The sequence below is a fragment of the Triticum aestivum genome, chromosome 7B, assembly GCF_018294505.1.
Source record: "Triticum aestivum cultivar Chinese Spring chromosome 7B, IWGSC CS RefSeq v2.1, whole genome shotgun sequence".
Classification (NCBI taxonomy): Eukaryota; Viridiplantae; Streptophyta; class Magnoliopsida; order Poales; family Poaceae; genus Triticum; species Triticum aestivum.
Window position 1 is genome coordinate 436303340 of NC_057813.1, and position 22462 is coordinate 436325801.

A 22462-nucleotide genomic window follows, 5' to 3' on the forward strand; every position below is an offset into this window, starting at 1 on the left:
CCTCCACGGGCTCCTGTTCATCCAGCCTCCATCACGCCGCTACTCCACGGGCTACTATTCAACCACCCCTCCACGGGCACCCCTCCACCGTCTACTGTTCATCCAACCCTCCACGGGGTCGTCCTGTTCATCCAGCCCTCCACGGGGTCCTGTTCATCCAGCCCCAACCGGCTCGATCAATCGGGGTCCTGTTCATCCCGAGGCAACGCCATGAGTTCCTGTTCATCCACCCCCACCGCTCACTATTCATCCAAACGCTCACTGTTCATCTAGAGGCAGCATCGATCGGCTTCAGTTAGCAGCAGTAGCGAAGGAATCGCTCGATCGGGTTCAGTTAACAACCATCGATTGATCGCTCGGGTTCAGTAACGCGTAGCCTGCAGTGCAATCGCTCGGGTTGAGTTAGAGCCCAACGCCTCGCTCGGGTTCAGTTAGAGCCAACGCCTCACACACACACGCGTACGTGTACGAGAGAATCACACATTGCTCGGCCCCCGACCACCCACCGTAACCGGGAACTCCCCGAAATTTTCCTCGCCCTCGCTTCTACCATGGTTTTTTCCATCATGGACGGCCCAAAGAATGTCATGCAACTGCGTCTCTGGCCCTCCCAGGACAAAAAGCCCATTTCTGTCATGATTTTTTGTCATAGAAGTAGGAGCCCACCACATCTATGATGATACCGGGTTTTGTCACAATTATCGTCATAGAAGTGTCATAAGTATGACAGAAAAAAGTTTCGTTTGACCAAAAATGTCACAGATATGTCTTCTTTTGTAGTGCTAGCCGTATGCACGGGTGCCTTCCATATCAACACTTTCCAAGGAATTTATTATTTGAAAACATAAAGTAAATTTCTTTTTCATTTCGGGACTCGGCATCCCTATTACTGCCACACTCTCGTGCAATGACAAGTGAATAAACACTCATCTTGAGAATAACACATCTAGCATGGAAAAATATTGGCTACCCCCTGCCGCTTCATGAGTGGTACGGGCAAACAGAAAGGATATTCACTTTGAAAATTACAGTTGTCACATACAAATTTACTTGGAACGACACGGAAATACAACCTATATGTAGGTATAGTGGACTCATATGGCAAAACTTGGTTTAAGGATTTTGGATGCACAAGTAGTATTTCTACTTAGTACAAGTGGAGGCTAGCAAAAAGATCGAGAAGCAACCAACCAAGAAACAAAAATTCTCATAAACGGGCATTAAACATAACTAACATCGAATAATGCACCACAAGTAGGATGTAATTTCATTGCATAACTATTGACTTTCGTGCTTGCATAGGGGATCACAAACCTTAACACCAATATTCTTACTAAAGCATAATTACTCACCAACATGACTCACATATTACTATCATCATATATCAAAACTATTACAACGAATCAAGTTTATTTTGTCCAATGATCTTCATGAAAACTTTTATTATATCCCTCTTGAATATCTATCACTTTTTGACTAGTTTTATATGTTTGCTTTTGGCAAGCTCAAACAAATTTAAGTGAAGAACATGAGCATAAAAATTTCGTCTCTCAAAATAATATAAGTGAAGCATGATAGGTTTTTTTCAAAAATTCACTAACTCTCAAATTAATCTAAGTGAAGCATGAGAGTATTTCTCCAAAAATCAAAGCACCACCGTGTTCAAAAAGATATAAGTGAAGCACTAGAGCAATTCCATAGCTCAAAAATATAAGTGAAGCACATAGAGCAATTCTAACAAATCATAGCATAATTTTGGCTCTCTCAAATAGGTGTGTCCAGCAAGGATACTTGTGACAAACTAAAAATAAAATCAAGTAAAGACTCATATAATACAAGACACTCCAAGAAAAACTCATGATATGTGATGAATAAAAATATAGCTCCAAGTAAAATTACCGATGGTCGTTAGAAGAAAGAGGGGATGCCTTCTGGGGCATCTCCAAGCTAGTTTCTTGGTTCTCCTTGAATATTACCTTGTGTGCCATGGGGCATCCCCAAGCTTAGTGTCTTTTTACTCCTTATTCCTTCATCCATCGTGATCTCACCCAAAACTTGAAAACTTCAATCACACAAAACTTAACAACACCTTCGTGAGATCCGTTAGTATAATAAAGCAAATCACCACTTTAAGTACTGTTGCAAACCCATTCATATTTTATTATTGCATTGTACCTGTTGTATTCCAACTTTACCATGTCTTATACCCCCCGATATAGTCCATAGATTCATCAAAATAAGCACACAATGCAACAAAAACAAAATCTGTCAAAACCAGAACGATCTGTAGTAATTTGAACTCTAACCATACTTCTGTAACCCCAAAAATTCTGAAAAATTAGGACAACAAAGGAAAAAAAATCTGAAAACAGAATCTATCAAAAACAGAATCAAATCAACTATCATCCAAATCATCCCAAAGGCTTTACTTGGCACAAACACTAATTAAAACATAAAAACACACTCTAATCAGAGGCATAATTGTGCAAACACACAAGAACAAAAATAGAAAGTGAAAAAATTATTTAATTCATTGGGTTGCCTCCCAACAAGCTCTTTCTTTATAGCCATTAAGACAGGCTTAAGATTTCAACGATGCTCGCATGAAAGGTAAAGAATTGAAACACAAAGAGATCATCATGAAACATATGACAAACACATTTAAGTCTAACATACTTCCTATGCATAGGAATTTTATAAGCAAACAAATTATCAAGACAAGAAACATCTAAGATATGCAAAGAAGAGGAATAAAACATTGACGATCTCAACATAACGAGAGGTAATTTAGTAACATGGAAATTTCTACAACCATATTTTCCTCTCTCATAATAATTACATGTAGGATCATAATCAAATTCAACAATATAACTATCATGTAAAATACTCTCTTCATTTCCCACATGCATGCAAAGTTGACACTCTTCCAAAATAGTGGGATTATCATCAAATAAATTCATGACCTCTCCAAGCCCACTGCTATCAAAAATTTCATAAGATTGATCATTCTCCAACATAGTGTGATTATTATAACGTAGTGGGATTATTATTACCTAGAGTTGACACTCTTCCAGACCCACTTTTAATATTATTGCAAGCATATTCATCATGAGGTTTAAATAAATTTTCAAGATCATAAGAATCATTATCACCCCAATCATGATCATTGAAATAAGTAGTGGACATAACAAAACAAGCATCCCCAAGCTCGGGGTTTTGCATACAATTGACACTAATAGAATTTATAATAACATTATTGCATTCATGCTTTTCATTCAAGGGGCTATCATGAATCACTTTATAAATTTATTCGTTTAACACTTCATCACAATTTTCAGATTCATGAATCTCAAGCAAAACTTCATAAAGATAATCTAGTGAACTCAATTCACTATCAGTTATAGTTTTTTCGCAAGCAAAGATGCAAGCAAATAGAAGACACATGGCAACACAAGCAAAGATAGCAAACAAGCAAAAAGGCATACGGAAAAAGGCAACTAAAAAGGCAAATAATTTTGTGCTTTTCGCAAAAATGTTTTAGAAGTGGGGGAGATGAAAATGAGAGTCAAATGGCAAATAATGTAACTTGCAAGGAGATGAGATTTGTGATTAGGAACCTGATAGATGTTGATGATGTCTCCCCCAAAACGACGCCAGCAATTAGCAAGTTGACGAGAGACTACCTTGACTTGATCTTCCCCGGAAACGGCGCTAGAAATTCCTTTGACGTGGCTTGAATCTATGTTGCTATATCTCCAAAGAGGAAGGGATGATGCAGCACAACTATGGCAAGTATTTCTCTCAGTTATGAAACCAAGGTTATCAATCTAGTAGGAGAACCAAGAAACACTATGTAAATGGTAACTGCGCACAAAGAACAAATCCTCGCAACCCAAGTACATAACGCGTAAGAGGGGTTGCCAATCCCTCCTCGGTAAAAAGACAGATTAAAAGATGAGTTTGGATAAATATATCGCACAAGAACACAAAATAAAAGAGGCAAATAAAAAGTGCAGTAAGGTATTTTTGGGTTTTTGGAATAATAGATCTGAAAACAATATGATAAAAGATAGACCCGGGGGCCGTAGAATTCACTAGTGGTTTCTCTCGAGAAAATAGCATCTGGTGGGTAAACAAATTACTGTTGGGAAATTGATAGAAGATCAAATAATCATGACGATATCCAAGGAAATGATCATGTATATAGGCATCACGTCCAAGATTAGTGAAGCACTAAAGCAATTTCAGAAAAAGATGAAGAGATTGTTCTTGAGGGGCTCTTCTAGCCAAGGCTCTAAGGATAAACAAGCTAAGGAGAAAGAAAAGGCCAAGTATAATCTTCCTCGTGTGGTGAAAGTACGGACGTGTGAATGGCCTTGTGATGATTTCTTGAAAGCAGCCAGGATTTATGAAGACTTTTATTATTTGGCTGATAATGCAGGCCTCACCGACTTCCTCCACGACCAGGCTGAACTGTACCTCTTACTCACCAATACTTTCGTGCAAAACTTCTACTATTATCCTAAGAAATCACCTCCTTTAGTAGCTTTTCATTTATATGATGTGGCTAGGGAGATGTCATTACGTGATTTTTGCGAGGTTTGCAAAATACCCTTCGAGGGCAGCTTAGAGGAACCACATCATAAAGATGTGGATGGTTTTATTGATACTATTACTGTAGGGGAATCGAGGAAGGTTTCTGATGCAAGAATTACTAGCATACATTTTCCTGTTTTACGCTACTTTGTAATATTTGCTAGTCGATGCTTAATTGGTCGCGCAAACTGAAACCTTAGTGTTCCTGATATTATTATTTTGTTCCATGCCTTATTTCGTGATAACTCTGTTAGTATGGGTGCCATTATTGCTAAATGATTAAGCCTCAACCGTACAAAGGGCCCCATCTTTGGAGGTATCTATGCTTCACGCCTTGCTAGACACTTCGAGATACCTATTAGGCATTTTGAGAAAGAGGAAAAACTGCTACCCCCTACTTTTCTAGACTATAAGAGCATGGTAGCACATGAGTTTATTGTTAACAATGATGATAAGATGCTTTTGTATAATTTGAGATTTCATAAGAAACACAATGAGATTATTATCCTGCCTTCGCCCTCTATGTTTGATTTAACTGCAGGCCATTACCTTGTCTTGCCGGAGGCCGTCTATGCGCTCCGTGGCCAGACATCGGCTCTAGAGCCCGAGCTGGGACCACCACTTGACCCTTATCGACCATCATCTTATCAGTGGGATCCAGAGGAGATCGCTAGTCAGTGGCAGTACAATGACACTCCTCAGTACACCTGGGAGAGTAGCCGCGATCCATGGGCATAGACCAACTTAGGCCAAAAGCCTAAGCTTGGGGGAGTACGTATTTCTCACCGACATTACATTTATGTTCACACACTCATTCTAGTTGTTGGTGCTCATACTCTTTCATTGTACTATCAATGCTAGTTTAAATTCTTTTTCTAGCTTTCTTCTTGTATGTTTGATAACCTTAAGAAAAACAAAAAAATAGTTAGTTTAATTTCCATGCTTGTAGTAGTAATTAAAAAGAAAACCCAAAAAGATTTCTCGTTCTTCTTTTTACTTGTTGGGAGCTTTCCCGTGTAAATAGTTTTATTTCTTTCTTTGCTTTGGGGGTCGAGAGGAGAAGACCATAATGAAAATGTTTAAGTGGCTCTTATATGCATAATTGTTGATTTAACCAAGAGCCCATATTACCTTGTCTTCTCCCATGAATTGAATGCTTCCAGATTCCAGCTTAGTCCAATGCACGTGCACTGTTATTATTATCCACATCGTTCGGTCGTGCAAGTGAAAGGCAATAATGACGATATATGATGGACTTATTGAGATGAGAGAAGCTGGTATTAACTCGACCTCTCTTGTTTTTGTAAATATGATTAGTTCATCATTCCTGATTCAGCCTATTATGAATAAACATGTTTGCAATGACAATTAGAGATTATAGTTGCTTATGCCATGCTTAATTAGCTAGGATCTTATAATGGTTTACCTTGCGACATGCTATTAAAATGGTTGTGATGTGGTATGATAGGGTGGTATCCTCCTTTGAATGATTCGAGTGACTTGACTTGGCACATGTTCACGCATGTAGTTGAAACAAAATCAACATAGCCTTCACGATATTTATGTTCATGGTGGATTATATCCTACTTATGCTTGCACTCGGTGTTGATTAATTTTAATGCATGTTCATGACTGTTGTCGCTCTCTCAGTTGGTCGCTTCCCAGTCTCTTTCTAGCCTTCACATGTACTAAGCAAGAATACTGCTTGTGCATCCAAACTCCATAAACCCCAAAGTTATTCCATATGAGTCCACCATACCTTCCTTTATGCGGTATCTACCTGCCGTTCCAAGTAAATTTGTATGTGCCAAACTCCAAACCTTCAAATGAAATTCTGTTTTGTATGCTCGAGCAGCTCATGTATCAACTAGGGCTGTTTGTATCTTCCATGCTAGGTGGGTTATTCTTAGGAGGAGTGGACTCCACTCCTCATTCACGAGAAAATGGCTGGTAACCGGGATGCCTAGTCCCATGCTCAAATCAAATCAAAAGAATTAAACAAAACTCCCCCAGGATTGTTGCTAGTTGGAGGCACCCGTTGTTTCGGGCAAGCCATGGATTGATGCTTGTTGGTGGTGGGGGAGTATAAACTTTACCATTCTGTTTGGGAACTTCCTATAATGTGTGTAACATGGAAGATATCGAGATCTCATAGTTGTTATGTTGACAGTGAAAGTATACCGCTCAAAATGTTATTTATCTCTATTTCAAAATTGAGCTCTGGCACCTCTACAAATCCCTGCTTCCCTCTGCGAAGGGCCTATCTATTTACTTTTATCTTGAGTCATCACCCTCTTATTAAAAAGCACCTGCTGGAGAGCACCGCTGTCATTTGCATGCATTATTATTAGTTTATATTGGGTATGACTATGACTGGATCTCTTTTACCATGAATTACAATGTTTAGTCAGTCCTTGATGTTTAAAGGTGCTCTGCATTAATGTTTTGCAGTCTGAGAAAGGGCTAGTGAGATACCATCTTGTTATATCATATTATGATTGTTTTGAGAAAGTGTTGTCATCCGAGATTTATTATTATTGCTCGCTAGTTGATTATGTCATTGATACGAGTAAACATGAGACCAAAGTGTTATTGTGAATATGGTTAGTTCATAATCTTTGCTGAAAACTTGAATGCTGGCTTCACATATTTACAACAACAAGAGCAAACAGAGTTTGTAAAAGTTTTTCTTTATCACTTTCAGTTTGTCAACTGAATTGCTTGAGGACAAGCAAAGGTTTAAGCTTGGGGGAGTTCATACATCTCCGTCGTATCTACTTTTCCAAACACTTTTTCCCTTGTTTTGGACTCTAACTTGCATGATTTGAATGGAACTAACCCGGACTAACGCTGTTTTCAGCAGAACTGCCATGGTGTTATTTTTGTGCAGAAATAAAAGTTCTCGGAATGACCTGAAAATCCACGGAGCAACTTTTCAAAATTAATAAAAAAATACTGGCGAAAGAATTAGCGTCAGGGGGCCCACACCCTGTCCATGAGGGTGGGGGCGCGTCCCCTCTCCCTGGGAGCGCCCCTCTGCCTCGTGGGCCCCCTGAACGTCCACCGACCTCAACTCCAACTCCATATATTTGCTTTCACGGAGAAAAAAATCAGAGAGAAAGTTTCATCATGTTTTACGATACGGAGCCGTCGCCAAGCCCTAATCTCTCTCGGGAGGGGCTCTGGAGTCCGTTCGGGGCTTCGGAGAGGGGGATTCATCGTCGTCGTCATCATCAACCATCCTCCATCACCAATTTCATGATGCTCACTGCTGTGCGTGAGTAATTCCATTGTAGGATTGCTGGACGGTGATGGGTTGGATGAGATTTACCATGTAATCAAGTTAGTTTTGTTAGGGTTTGATCCCTAGTATCCACTATGTCCTGAGATTGATGTTGCTATGACTTTGCTATGCTTAATGCTTGTCACTAGGGCCCGAGTGCCATGATTTCAGATCTGAACCTATTATGTTTTCATGAATATATGTGTGTTGTTGATCCTATCTTGCAAGTCTATAGTCACATATTATGTGTTATGATCCGACAACCCCGAAGTGACAATAATCGGGATACTTCTCGGTGATGACCTTAGTTTGAGGAGTTCATGTATTCACTAAGTGCTAATGCTTTGGTCCGGTTATCTATTAAAAGGAGGCCTTAATATCCCTTGGTTTCCATTAGGACCCCTCTGCCACGGGAGGGTAGGACAAAAGATGGCATGCAAGTTTTTTTCCATAAACACGTATGACTATATTCGGAATACATGCCTACATTACATTGATGAACTAGAGCTAGTTCTGTGTCACCCTATGTTATAACTATTACATGAGGAATCGCATCCGACATATTTATCCATCACTGATCCAATGCCGACGAGCTTTTCACATATTGTGCTTTGCTTATTTACTTTACCGTTTCTACTGTTACAATTGCTACAAAACTGCTATCATTACTTTTGCCACTGTTACCGTTACTTCCATACTACTTGCTACTAAATACTTTGTTGCAGATACTAAGTTATCCAGGTGTGGTTGAATTGACAACTCAACTGCTAATACTTGAGAATATTTTTTGGCTCCTCTTGTGTCAAATGAATAAATTTTGGTTGAATACTCTACCCTTGAAAACCGTTGCGGTCCCCTATACTTGTGGGTCATCAGCCACCTCCTCCTGCCTTCCCCTCCTTATGGGAGAAAGGAAAGGGGGCGCCACCTCCTCCTTCCTTCCACTTGGCACCAAAAGAAGGAAGGGGGCGGCCTAGGGCAGGAGCCCAAGTAGGATTTGGACCTACTTGGGGCGCCCCTGATGTCTACTATGCACCTTCTTTTTGTAGACTCGTGTCGGGCCCCCAAGCGTAGAGTTTTGTAGGACTGTAGCCAATTTCCCTCAAGTGGATGACCTAAGGTTTATCAATCCGTGGGAGGCGTAGGATGAGGATGGTCCCTCTCAAACAACCCTGCAACCAAATAACAAAGAGTCTCTTGTGTCCCCAACACACCCAATACAATGGTAAATTGTATAGGTGCACTAGTTCGGCCAAGAGGTGGTGATACAAGCGTAATATCGATGGTAGAAATATATTTTAATAATCTGAACAAATAAAAACAACAAGGTAACTAGTACTAAAAGTGAGTGAAAACGGTATTGCAATGCTTGAAAACAAGGCCTAGGGTTCATACTTTCACTAGTGCAAGTTCTCTCAACAATGATAACATAATTGGATCATATAACAAACCCTCAACATGCATGAAGGATCACTCCAAAGTTCCTATCACGGAGAACATAAGATGAAATTGCTTGTAGGGTATGAAATCACCTCAAAGTTATTCTTCCCAATCAATCCATTGGGCTATTCCTATATGTATCACAAACAGCCCTAGAGTTCGTAGTAAACACCATATGACACATATCAATCAACCCTAATGTCACCTAGACACTCCAATGTCATCACAAGTATCTGTGGGTCAATTATATGATATGCATCAAAAAACTTTAGGTTCACAATATTCAATCCAACACAAAGAACTCCAAGAGTATCCCAAGATTTCTATCAGAGAAAGGAATATGAAAACGCGTACCAACCCCTATGCATAGATTACCCCAATGTCACCAAGGGAATCCGCAAGTTGATAACCAAAACATACATCAAGTGGATCAATAGAACGTCCCATTGTCACCATGGATATCCCATCACGAGACATACATCAAGTGCTCTCACATCCAAAGGTTCAATCCGACATAACAAAACCTCAAAGGAAAAGATTAAATTCATCACAAGGTAGAGAGGGAAGAACACCATAAGATCCAACTATAGTAACAAAGCTCGCGGTACATCAAGATCGTGCCAAATTAAGAACACGAGAGAGAGAGAGAGATCAAACACATAGCTAATGGTACATACCCTCAGCCCCGAGGGTGAACTACTCCCTCCTCATCATGGAGACGTCATGGAGAGCACCGAGATGATGAAGATGGCCACCGGTTATGATTTCCCCCTTCGGCAGGGTGCCGGAGCAGGGTCCCGATTGTTTTGATGGATACAGAGGTGTAAGTCCATCTAGTGCCCCTTAGTGATTTTGGTGTATTGAAGACTTACAGGTTAAGGGACTGATATGTTTGTAAGTGTACACAGGCTCTATAAGTCGATGAGGAGTTTGATATTTACAATGAATGGCGACCCCTAAAAACGAATGTCTTCAGCTGAAGACTTTGGTTCTCCTGAAGACTTTGAAAGTGAAGAAATTGGTGTGACCTTGAAGACTTGGATATTCATGCGAGGATTATGACGCGTGAAGACTTTTGTTTTCGTAGTTTCATTTTATCTTTCTTGAGTCATAGGAAATACCGTACTGTTAAAGGGGGTTGAGGTAATACTAGGGAAACTGATTTCCAAGTGATGCTCATCTCAAAATCCTACCCCTACCCAATCCTTTCGTGTGAAGACACTGGAAATCTCATATCAGTTCAGTCAATTTCTTCAGTGACAGAGACGAAGTTCTTTTGGTCTCTGAGGAATTTTTTCTGATTGAGGAGTTAGGAATTCGCCAGTGCGGATTGCCTACACAGTGAGGAACATGATAGCGCTAAGGAATTCAAACCTCAAATCCGACTGTTGCTGTGCTACGCGCCAGCTGTCCAAAATATCCTACCACCTAACGGTCATATCATTGAAGGGAATTTATGTCTTATCATGTCGGGCTACTCCCTAGGCTATAAATAGCTGCCCCCTACAACCACTAGCTGGTTGGCTACTCCGAGAGAAACTGACACTTGTCAATTGAGAGTATCCCATCCTCCGAGGACTTTGAGCGAAAATCATCAAGTGAGGAAAACCCAAATCCCAAACCCAAACACCTACAAACCCAAAGTGATTGAGCATCACTGAAGAGATTGTTCCTGTGTGGAACCGATGCTTGTTACCTTTGAGGACTGTGTATCCCCCAGGCGGTTAGGCGTCATGGTCTGGGCATCCAATAGGAATTGTGGATCGCCGAGTGACCAAGTCTGTGAAGGTTTGGAAGTCACCTGTGAAGACTTACCATGAGTGTTGGGCGAGGTCTGTGTGATCTTAGCTCAAGGAGAATATGGTGAGGACTGTGTGTCCAGGATAGTGTGTCCTCAAGTTTAAATACTCAGCCGCTCCAACCAGACGTACAACTGTCACAACAGTTGGAACTGGTCTACCAAATCATTGTCTTCACCAGGTCTACTGGTTCTATTTCCTCAACCCTTTCATTTCATCATTCATGTGTTGATGAACCTGATCATTACTATTTGAAGACTTTGACTGAAGACTTTCTCTATTTCCTCAATCCAATTTATTCAGTCACACTGTCTTCAGCTTGCTTATCCTCTGTTTATGCTACTTGTGCTCTGTGTTTGTTTTTCATATCATCATGATGACTATGCTGTTACTTTGTTATGCTTACACTTGAGCACTTATTCCGCTGCTAGTTGTTCGTGACTTAGGAATTTCCTCACCCTGAAATTCCGCAGTGACGAATTTGTAAAAATCGCCTATTCACCCCCTGTAAGTGCATCTAGTGCCCCTTAGTGATTTTGGTGTATTGAAGACTTATAGGTTAAGTAATTGATGCGTTTGTGAGTGTACACAGGTCTATAAGTCTATGAGGAGTTTGATATTTACAGAGAAAGTCGACCCCTAAAAATGAAGTTCTTCAACTGAAGACTTTGATATTCTGAAGACTTTCTGAAGACTTTGAAAGTGAAGAAATTGGTGTGACCTTGAAGACTTGGTATTCATTCGAGGAATATGGAGCGTGAAGACTTTTGTTTTCGTAGTTTCATTTTCTCTTTCTTGAGTCATAGGAAACACCGTACTGTTAAAGGGGGTCGAGGAAATACTAAGGAAAAATTTCCATCTGATGCTCAACTCAAAATCCTACATCTACCAATCCCTTCGAGTGAAGCCATTGGAAATCTCATACAGTTCAGTCAATTTCTTCAGTGACAGAGACGCAGTTCTTCTGGTCACTGAGGACTTTGCTCTGACTGAGGAGTTAGGAATTCGCCAGTGCGAATTGCCTACACAGTGAGGAACATGATAGCCCTGAGGAATTTGAGAGTCAAATTTCCGACCGTTGCTGTGCTGCGCGCCGGCTGTCCAAAATATCTTATCCACCTAACGGTCATATCATTGAAGGGCATTTATGTCTTATCATGTCGGGCTGCTCCCTAGGCTATAAATAGCCGCCCCCTACAACCACTAGCTGGTTGGATGCTCCGAGAGAACTTGACACTTGTCATCTGAGAGCAACCCATCCTCCGAGGACTTTGAGCGAAAATCATCAAGTGAGGAAAATCCCAAAACCAAACCCCCACAAACCCAAAGTGATTGAGCATCACTGAAGAAATTGATCCTGCGTGGATCCGACGCTTGTTACCTTTGAAGACTGTGCTTCTTCCAAACAGTTAGGCATCAAGGTCTAGAGCATCCAAGAGGAATTGTGGATCGCCGAGTGACCAAGTCTGTGAAGGTTTGGAAGTCACCTGAAGACTTACCACGAGTGATTGGACGAGGCCTGTGTGGCCTTAGTTCAAGGAGAATACGGTGAGGACTGGGTGTCCTGAGTTGCGGCTCAGAGACTGGGTGTCCGGGACTGTGTGTCCTCGAGTTTAAATACTCAGCCACTCCAACCAGACGTACAACTGAGACAGCAGTTGGAACTGGTTTACCAAATCATTGTCTTCACCAACTAACTGGTTCTATTTCCTCAACTCTTCCATTTCCTCATTACTGTGTTGAATGTTGTTCATATCTGTGCTTGAAGACTTTGACTGAAGACTCTCACAAATTCCTCAGTTCAATTTCTTCAGTCTGTTTGTCTTCATCTTGTTATCCTGTGTTTACGCTTTCCGTACTCTGTGTTAGTCTCCATTTCATCATGATGACTATGTTTGTATCCTGTTATGTTTACTTCTGAGTACTTATTCCGCTGCAAGTAGTTCTTCGCTAAGGAATTTCCTCACCAGCAAATTCCTCAGTGAAGAATTCATAAAAATCGCCTATTCAACCCCCCTCTAGTCGATATAACGCACTTTCACCCCCCCCCCTCTAGTCGACTTAACGCATTTTCAATTGGTATCAGAGCAAGGTACTCCCTTGTTCTGTGTGATTTTTGTTTAACCACCTGAAGTTCTAGTTATGTTGACTACAGGTATGATCAAGGTCTTGGCTGGGTGTCCTACCTTTGATGGGACGAACTACCCCTACTGGAAGAACAAGATGCGCATGCATCTTTAGGCAATTGATAACGATCTCTGGTATGTTGTGGAAAATGGTATTCCCTTAGTCACTCCGTCTGTGAATGCTGCTGATGTGAAGGGATTCAAGCAACTCGATTCTCAAGCGAAGAATATCATATGTGGCCATCTGAGGAAAGGACAGTATGGCACAGTGAGTGCTTTGGAAACTGTTAAGCTGATTTGGGACAGGCTGTCCAAGGTCAACGAAGGAGTCTCCACTCAACGTGACTCCCGATTTGATGTTCTTTGCAATCTCTTTAACTGCTTCAAAAGACTCGACAACGAAAATGTTCAGCAAACCTTCGATCGCCTCACTGACATCTCAAATGAGCTTCAAGCAATTGGTGCCACTTACATCACCGACCATGAGGTGGTGAAGAAATTGCTGAGATCACTTGATTCCTCATTTGATACTCTTGCATTGATGATTCAAGAGCGAGCTGATTACAAGTCACTAGATCCCGCTGATATCCTTGAGAGGCTAAACACTCATGAGTTCCAGCTTGCTGAGAAGAGAGACCTCTATGTACCGAGCTATGGAAGATCACGTGCACTGAAGGCCAAGGCAGTCTCTGAGTCTGAAGATGAAGATTCTGGTAGCAACCTTGGTGATCCTGAAGAACTGAGCCAGGAGCTAGCAATGCTTGTGAAGAAATTCCATAAGTTCTCTTGCCGCGGCCGCTTTGGAAAGTCTTCGAGAAATGATGATTCCTCGTCTCGTGACTACAAAAAGAGAACTTGCCACAAATGCAAGAAACCTGGTCACTACATGTCTGATTGTCCTCTATGGGAAAAGGAATGAAAGAAAAAGAAGTACAAAGATGACAATTCTGATGACTCAAAGAAGAATAAGAAATCTTCAAAGTCTTCATCATCAAAATCTTCAAAGTCTTCATCCCACAAGAAGAGCAGTTCCAAGAAGGCCCGGGAATTCATTGGCAAGGAAATGGACTCTGAAGCTGAATCTGAGGAAACTGTGGAAGAGGAGGAATCTGAGGAGTCAGACTCTGGTGTGGCGAGCTTAGCCCTCGCTACTGCTTACGTCAGCAAGTCCATTTTCAACACTGAAGAAAATGACCTCCCCAACTCTGTTGACAAGAGCGTCGATGACTATGCTCCCACCTACTGCTTCATGGCAAAAGGTGCCAAGGTACTCAAACACTCCCCCTCCGTCTCTAGTGAAGATGAATCTGATGACAATCTCAAGCCTAGCTATTCCAAACTTGCTAAAATTGTTGTTAAACAACAGAAGGCTTTGGAAAAGATTTGAAATCTACTAGACAAAAGCGATGACCTGTTGGGTGAGGAATTGAATCGAACTAATACTCTGACTGATAATCTTCAGAGACTTCAGTCTAGGTTTGAACCTTCAAAATCATCATAACACTCTGTTAACTAATCATGAGAAGCTTTCTTATGAATTTCTTTAGAGAAAGCAAGATCTTGAGAAGTTAAAAGTGAGTTATGAAGATCTTCAAAAGGAAAACGATTTATTGCTTGCTCAATAGATCAGTTCCTCTCAGGAAGAATTTATTCCACCATGTCTGAAATGCATTGAGCGTGAATCTGCTAATTCTTCACCTGAATGTTCAAATGCTTCTATTGCTGCAAATTCTTCAACTGCCTCTCTGGCCACAAATTCCTCACCTGAGGATACCACAAGTATCACTGACGATAATGCAGGATTGAAGGAGTTGTATGTAATAGGCATATAAAAAGCCTCAAAGGGCATCAGACTCTTTGTGATGTGCTCAAAAATCAGATCTTGAACAGGAACCCTAGGAAAGAGGGTATTGCCTTTTAAAGGAAACTCAATGCTGATGGGACCTACTGGAAACCTGAGCAGTACCCGAAAACCTCATGGGTTGCTGCGAAAGGACCTCCTGTAGATCCATGCACTCTATTTGGCTTTACTTGTGATTCTTCATATTCCTCGGATGAGTCATTTGACTACAACTATAAATTGTTCAAAAATCAGAATGGTGAAGTATTTGCTCGATATGTTGGAACTTACTGTAGGAGCGGTCCCCCTATGAAGAAAATCTGGGTTCCCAAAAGGTGCCTTGAAAATCTTCAGGTGAATGTCATCATGACACCACCTATGAAGAAAAGGAACCCCAGATTAAATTCTTCATATGGACCAAACTCTTCATCTGGATCAAAATCCTCACATGAACATTATCGTGCTAACACTTTTGTTTCACAGGGAAAGTCTAAAGGCTATGAATATGTGCATTATTCTTCAAACCATTATGTTCATAAGTCCTCGAAGAATTTCTCTACTTATTCATATGCTTATCCTAACCACTCTTCTGTGAAACGAAGTGCACTGGCTTCAATGCCATCCTTTTCTTATGGAGCTCGCAGAATGATGAACTCTTTGCCACCCCTCCAGATGTGGGTGGTGAAGAAAAAGAACTAATCTCTTATGCAGGGTCTGGTCTCCAGACGAACTTAATCGTCTGAAGAATTTGCTGGAGACATGAATGTGCTTGAATGGACGCAAGCTAATCATGAAGAAATGAATCACTCATTTCTCTCGTCCTCAGATTGCTATATCTGTTACTATTGATGAAATTGATATCATATTCTTCATTGATGAAGTATATGGGTTTGTAAGTTGCATCAATTCATCTGCAGGATGAACAACCTAAAGCTACTGAGTGGGTCCTTGACCGTGGTTGTACAAATCACATAATCGGTGACAGGAACTTGTTGACACTGATTTGACGCCATCTCATCTGAAGCATATCACCTACGCTGACAAAGGCCAAAGCAAGGTATTGGGTCTAGGTAAGGTTGCGATCTCAAAGGATAGACACATGGACAAAGTCATGCTTGTCGAGTCCTTAGGATTCAACCTCATGTCTGTCTCAATGCTTTGTGATCTTGATATGGTTGTCGTCTTTGGCAAATATCGTTGCATTGTGCTAATGGAATCTGACAATTCCAAAGTCTTCGAAGGCTTTAGGAAAGGAGACTTGTATATTGTTGATTTCTCTGTAGGACCACAGCCTGCCACATGTCTACTTGCAAAAGCTTCAGAATGCTGGCTATGGCATCGACGACTTGGTCATGCTGGGATGAGGAACTTGCATACACTCGCAAAGAAGAAGCATGTCATTGGCATCAAGGGTGTCAAATTACTCAAAGATCATCTTTGTGGGACTTGTGAGACTGGAAAGATCACCAGAGCCAAGCATCCCTCGAAGACTATCATGACCACTTATCGTCCCTTTGAATTACTTCATATGGATCTCTTTGGCCCTACTCATTATGCCACGTTCTCTAGTTCTGCATCATTATATGGTTTTGTCATAATTGATGATTATCCTCGTTACACATGTGTGCATATCATCACTTACAAAAATGAAGTGCAGGAAGTCTTCAGATGATTTTCCTCAAGAGCTTCTACTAACTTTGGTGTGAAGATCAAGCAAATCAGGAGTGATAATGGAACTGAGTTCAAGAACACTGGTCTCGATGAATATCTTGATATACTTGGTATTACTCATGAGTTATCTACTCCCTATACTCAGAAGAATGACATCGTGGAGTGCAAGAACAGAACTCTTATTGAGATGGCTCGCACCATGCTTGATGAATACAAGACACCTCAGCGCTTTTGGCCTGAAGCTATTGATACTGCATGCCATATCATCAACAGGGTATATCTTTACAAATTCTTCAAAAAGACCTCATATGGACTCCTCACTGACAAGAAACCCAATGTAAGTTATTTCAAAGTCTTCGGTGCTAAATGCTGGATTAGAGATCCTCGCCATCACTCTAAATTTGCACTGAAAGCACATGAGGGTTTTATGCTTGGTTACGGAAAGGACCCGCACACCTACAGAGTCTTCAATATCAATCATCACAAGATTGTTGAAACTATAGATGTGCAGTTTAATGAAACTAATGGCTCGCAAAGAGAGCACCTACCTCCTGTGCTAGATGAAATGTCACCTGAGGAATCCATCAAGATCAAAGGTACTAAGGATATCATCCCTACCGAAGAATCTGCTAAAGAAGTCATTCCAGATCGTGAAGAAAATCAAACTGGTGCTGCTGAAGAAAATGGTCCTGAAGAAATTGTTGGGCCTAAGCAAAGTCGTCAACCTGCACATCCTCGTGTTGCAAAGGAAGTGCAGATTGAGAAAATCATTTACGACATCAACGCACCAGGTCCTCTCACGCACTCAAAGCTTCACACTTATCTAACTTTTGTTGGCATTTTGCGTTTGCCTCTATCACAAAGCCCACTAAAGTTGATGAAGCATTCATGGAATCTGAGTGGATTCAAGGCATGCAAGATGAATTGCATGTGGGAGCTTGTCAAGCGACCAGACCCACGCAAGCACAACATCATCAGTACCAAATGGATCTACCGCAAAAAATAAGATGAAAATGGCCTTATGGTGAGGAATAAGGCTCGTCTCGTAGCTCAAGGCTACACACAGGTTGAAGGAATTGATTTCGATGAAACTTTTGCACCTGTTGCTAGATTTGAAGCTATTCGCATATTGCTTGCTTACGCTAACCATCATAATATCATCTTACATCAAATGGATGTGAAAAGTGCATTCCTCAATGGTAAGCTTAAGGAAGAAGTATATGTTGCTCAACCACCAGGTTTTGAGGATCCAAAATTTCCAGATCACGTCTACAGACTCAACAAGGCCCTCTATGGCCTCAAGCAAGCACCTTGGGCATGGTATGACACACTGAAGGAATTCCTCATAAATAAAGGCTTCAAACCTGGTTCACTTGACCCAACTCTTTTCACCAAAGCATATGATGATGAATTATTCGTGTGCCAAATATATGTTGATGATATTATCTTTGGCTGTACTAACCAACATTACAGTGATGAATTTGCCTATATGATGAGTGAGGAATATCAAATGTCTATGATGGGAGAGTTGAAATTCTTCTTAGGTCTTCAAATTCGTCAACAACACAATGGCATATTCATATCTCAGGAGAAATACCTCAAGGATGTGTTGAGGAAATTCGGCATGCAAGATTGCAAAGGAGTCAAAATCCCTATGACCACAAATGGCCATCTATGCACCAATGAAAATGGTAAAGATTTTGATCAAAAGGTATACCGCTCCATGATTGGCTCTTTATTGTACCTATGTGCATCTAGGCCGGATATTATGCTTAGTGTTTGCATGTGTGTCTGATTTCAAGCTACACCGAAGGACTCACACCATAAGGCTGTGAAGCATATTCTTCGATATCTAGCTCACACTCCAACACTTGGATTATGGTATCCCAAGGGCTCTTCCTTTGATCTCATTGGATATTCTGACTCTGAGTATGCTGGTGACCGGGTGGACCACAAGTCAACGTCAGGCAATTCAACGTCAGGCACATGTCATTTCCTCGGACGATCGTTGGTATGTTGGTCCTTGAAGAAGCAGAACTTCGTATCACTCTCTACTGCTGAAGCTCAGTATATTGCTGCTGGATCCTGCTGTGCTCAATTGCTATGGATGAAGCAAACCCTCAAGGACTATGGCATCAATGTGAAGAATGTGCCACTCTACTGCGACAATGAGAGTGCTATCAAGATTGCTCACAACCCAGTTCAGCACTCGAAGACAAAGCACATCCAGATTCGTCATCATTTTCTTCGTGACCATGTGTTGAAGAGCGACATCTCCATCGACCATGCAAATACTGAAGACCAGCTGGCCGATATCTTCACAAAGCCCTTGGATGAGAAAAGATTTAGCAAGTTGTGTTGTGAGCTAAATATCTTAGAATTTTCGAATGTTCTTTAAAAAGGACACACATCCTAACACTTACGCAAATTTGATGACTTAGACGTGCAACATGCGAAGTAACTTTTTTCTTCAATAAATGAAGACTAACCCTCTAAGTGTGAAGAAATTAATGAAGAATTTGATTCTCAGAACCCTACGACAATTGTATGCGGTGTCTAAAATCATCATTCTTATACGGTGGGTTACGCCACCAACCAAAGTTGAAAATCTTCAATTTGAGTTTTTTCTTCTTTTTGAAATTCTTCAGTTGTTCAATTTCTTCAACTTTTCATTGTCTTCACTCTTTCCGTTGTTGTTCTTCATTCACTATATATATACATATAAGAGTTTTATGTCCTCAATAGCATTCACTTATTGCTAATTCTTCAAGTTGCCTTTTCTGCTAAGTGAATGTGATCGGACCCTTTCCCCCTCTATGCTAAACTCAACCCAATTTGTTCACAAATTATTCATGTGCATTCTATTTGAAACCCGTTCAAAATCTTCACTATGTCCTTGTCAGCTGAAGAATTTGCGAACAAAACTTTAAAATATTCTTATCTAAATTTTTGGTGTTTGCCGCTCAAACCGTTACACATCCCATGATAAGAGTTATCTATTCACCCACGATCTCCACCAAACACTGTATGTGGGTGACACATGTCACTAGGATGAGAAGGTTCAGGGGCACGTTCGTCCATTTTCCTTAGGCGAGCGGTTTTTCACCTCGGCTATAAATACCCCTCACCCTCCTCAGACTACATTTACCCCGCTCGATCTCACTCCCCTCGCTCGAGCTCTCAAGCCCTAGCGTTGCCACTACCTTCATCGTCGTCGGTGAGGAAGAGCTTCACTGCCTCGATCTCGTCGCCGTCGTATTCGCACTACAAGAAATATGTCAACTAGTGACCTTCTGTCAGTGACCCTGGAAGAATTGGTCATAGATCTATGTCCATTTCAGACCAATTGGTCAAAAGCTGTTCGGGGGGCTCCAAACCCTAAACTATAACAACCATTTTGGTCAGAAAGGTTGTAATTTCCTTACACGAAATGGTCATAAAGCAGATAGCACTAGTCCGCTGCCTTATTTCTAGCTGATAATGACCAATATAGATGGTCATAATCTTGTAAATTGTGGTGGGTTGCTATGACTAGGCGCCACCTCATCAGTTTTGCCTATGTGTCATGTCCATGTGGTAGTTTTTGCCCTAGGTTTTGAAGCCACCTATATTTCTGTCATTCCGAAAATTCCCAAAACAATCTCATAAATTCTTTGGGTCATATCTTCATCAAATATGTAAAAAAAACCTTCCTTGCCTAGTTCAAAAATAATTCAAAAATATTCATTTTCCTATTCTGTTCAGAAAAACACTTTGTGAAGGAAGTACCACTTTGGCATGTCCAAATGGTATCCATTTTCTACAGTGCTTTCCTATGCCCAAATAACCATCCTCCACCAAATGCCAGCTCAATCCATTCATTATTTTGAGCCCAGCTTCAACATTCGTATTTATGTCCAGTGTGGTACTTTGCAAAGCAAGTACCACCTAGGGTCCTCCTTTTGAGCTGAAAATTTGTGAAGACGGTCTTCTTAGTAACTGATCATCCTCAGTCAAAGCTCACGCACATTAGCCATGTGCATTTCCCGTATCGCTAATCAAACACTTGGCTGCTTTTTCATGTTTGAGCATCGATCTGTCTGCTCATGAGCATCTTATGTTGTGATTTTCTTCCTAGCACCTACCTGGGGAGTGCCCAACCCACTAGACATGCCTAGGCCGCCTAGAACACATGGCAACACCACGGTCACGCGGTGACCACGCGGCGGGCATGCGAGTTTACGCGCTCTAGAGTTGGGGCCCACGGCCACCGTCCAAACCTCGACGTATCGCCACCAAACCATGTACTTATGATTAAATAGGTACTTATGTAACTAAAATGAATTTTGGAAAAAATTAAAAGAAAACTATGAGGCAGCTGCAGTTCAAATTTGACTCACTTCCTGTTGAATCGACGGGAATTTGTCTTTTTCACCAGAGGTGGATCAAAACTTTTGACACCCAACCATTTTGTCAATTGCGCATTAAATATGGCCTAGTATTTTATAAAATTGATTTGGTCCAATTTTGCAACAAATATATGGTAGGTCCTTCACAAAAAAAACTCATTTTAGGCACTCGGAAAATGGAAAATGAATTTTCCGTGCAAAGAAAATGAAAACTCCCTTAGGCAACATTGTTTAGAATTCCAAGATGCACCCTTGTGCAAAATATGAGATCACTTGAACAAACTATGCCATAAATGTGGCCATAAGATTGATCATTTGGCTTGAAAGCCATGAATCTTCACGCATGATAGCTCATTTCTGAGAACACCTTTTTTTTAAAATTGCCATATTACAAGTTTATTATTTTTCCTGAAAACTTGGTCACATGTGATGACACAATGCGAAGGTTTTCCAATTTTTTGATTTTTTTTTGAATTTTTTATGCTCGTTTCAAAATGCAGTCAAAACGGCGGGCTTGACCGTTCCTAGCTAGTTGTTGAATCTTGGAGACCTTTTGATGTTTCTCTGGTTAAATAGATACTTATGTACCTAGAAATGATTTTTGGAAGAAATAAAGAGCAAACTACAAGGTAGCTAGAGTTCAAATTTGACCCGCTTCCTGCTGAATCGGCAGAAATTTGTCTTTTTCACGAGAGGTGGATAAAAGCTTTTGAAAAATGATTTGGTCCAATTTTTCAACAAATATTTGGTAGGCCCTTCACAATTAAACCCATTTTGGGCACTCAAAAAAATTGGAAAATTGAGTTTTCGTCTAAAGAAAATGAAAACTTTTTAGGCAACATTGTTTGGCATTTGAAGATGCACTCTTGTGCACAATATGAGATCAATATTTGATTTTTTTCATGTGAAAAAGTAGAAGAAAAACAAAAAAACACAATTATATGTGCTCTATTCCCATTGGTGGAATTCGTTGTCACACGGATCGATGACATGGCGCCCATCCATCCATCCATCTCTCCATACCACATCCATCCATCCATCCATCCATTTATGTACAGAAAAAAATGAAAAAGAAAACCCCACCCACATCCACCTACCCAAACCCTACACAGATCCCATCGATCCCCTCCTCCCATCGCACCCCTCCTCCCCCCATCTCCTCGCCGCCGCCATCGACGGTGCTACCCTCGATCCCTCCCACTGTCGTCTCCCTCCCTCAAATTGAGCTCCCCCTCCCCTCTCCCTCCCACCTCTCGACACCCGCACTCCCTCATGTCTCCCACCAGCACTCTCTATCTTCCTCGCTCGATTCCCTCCTC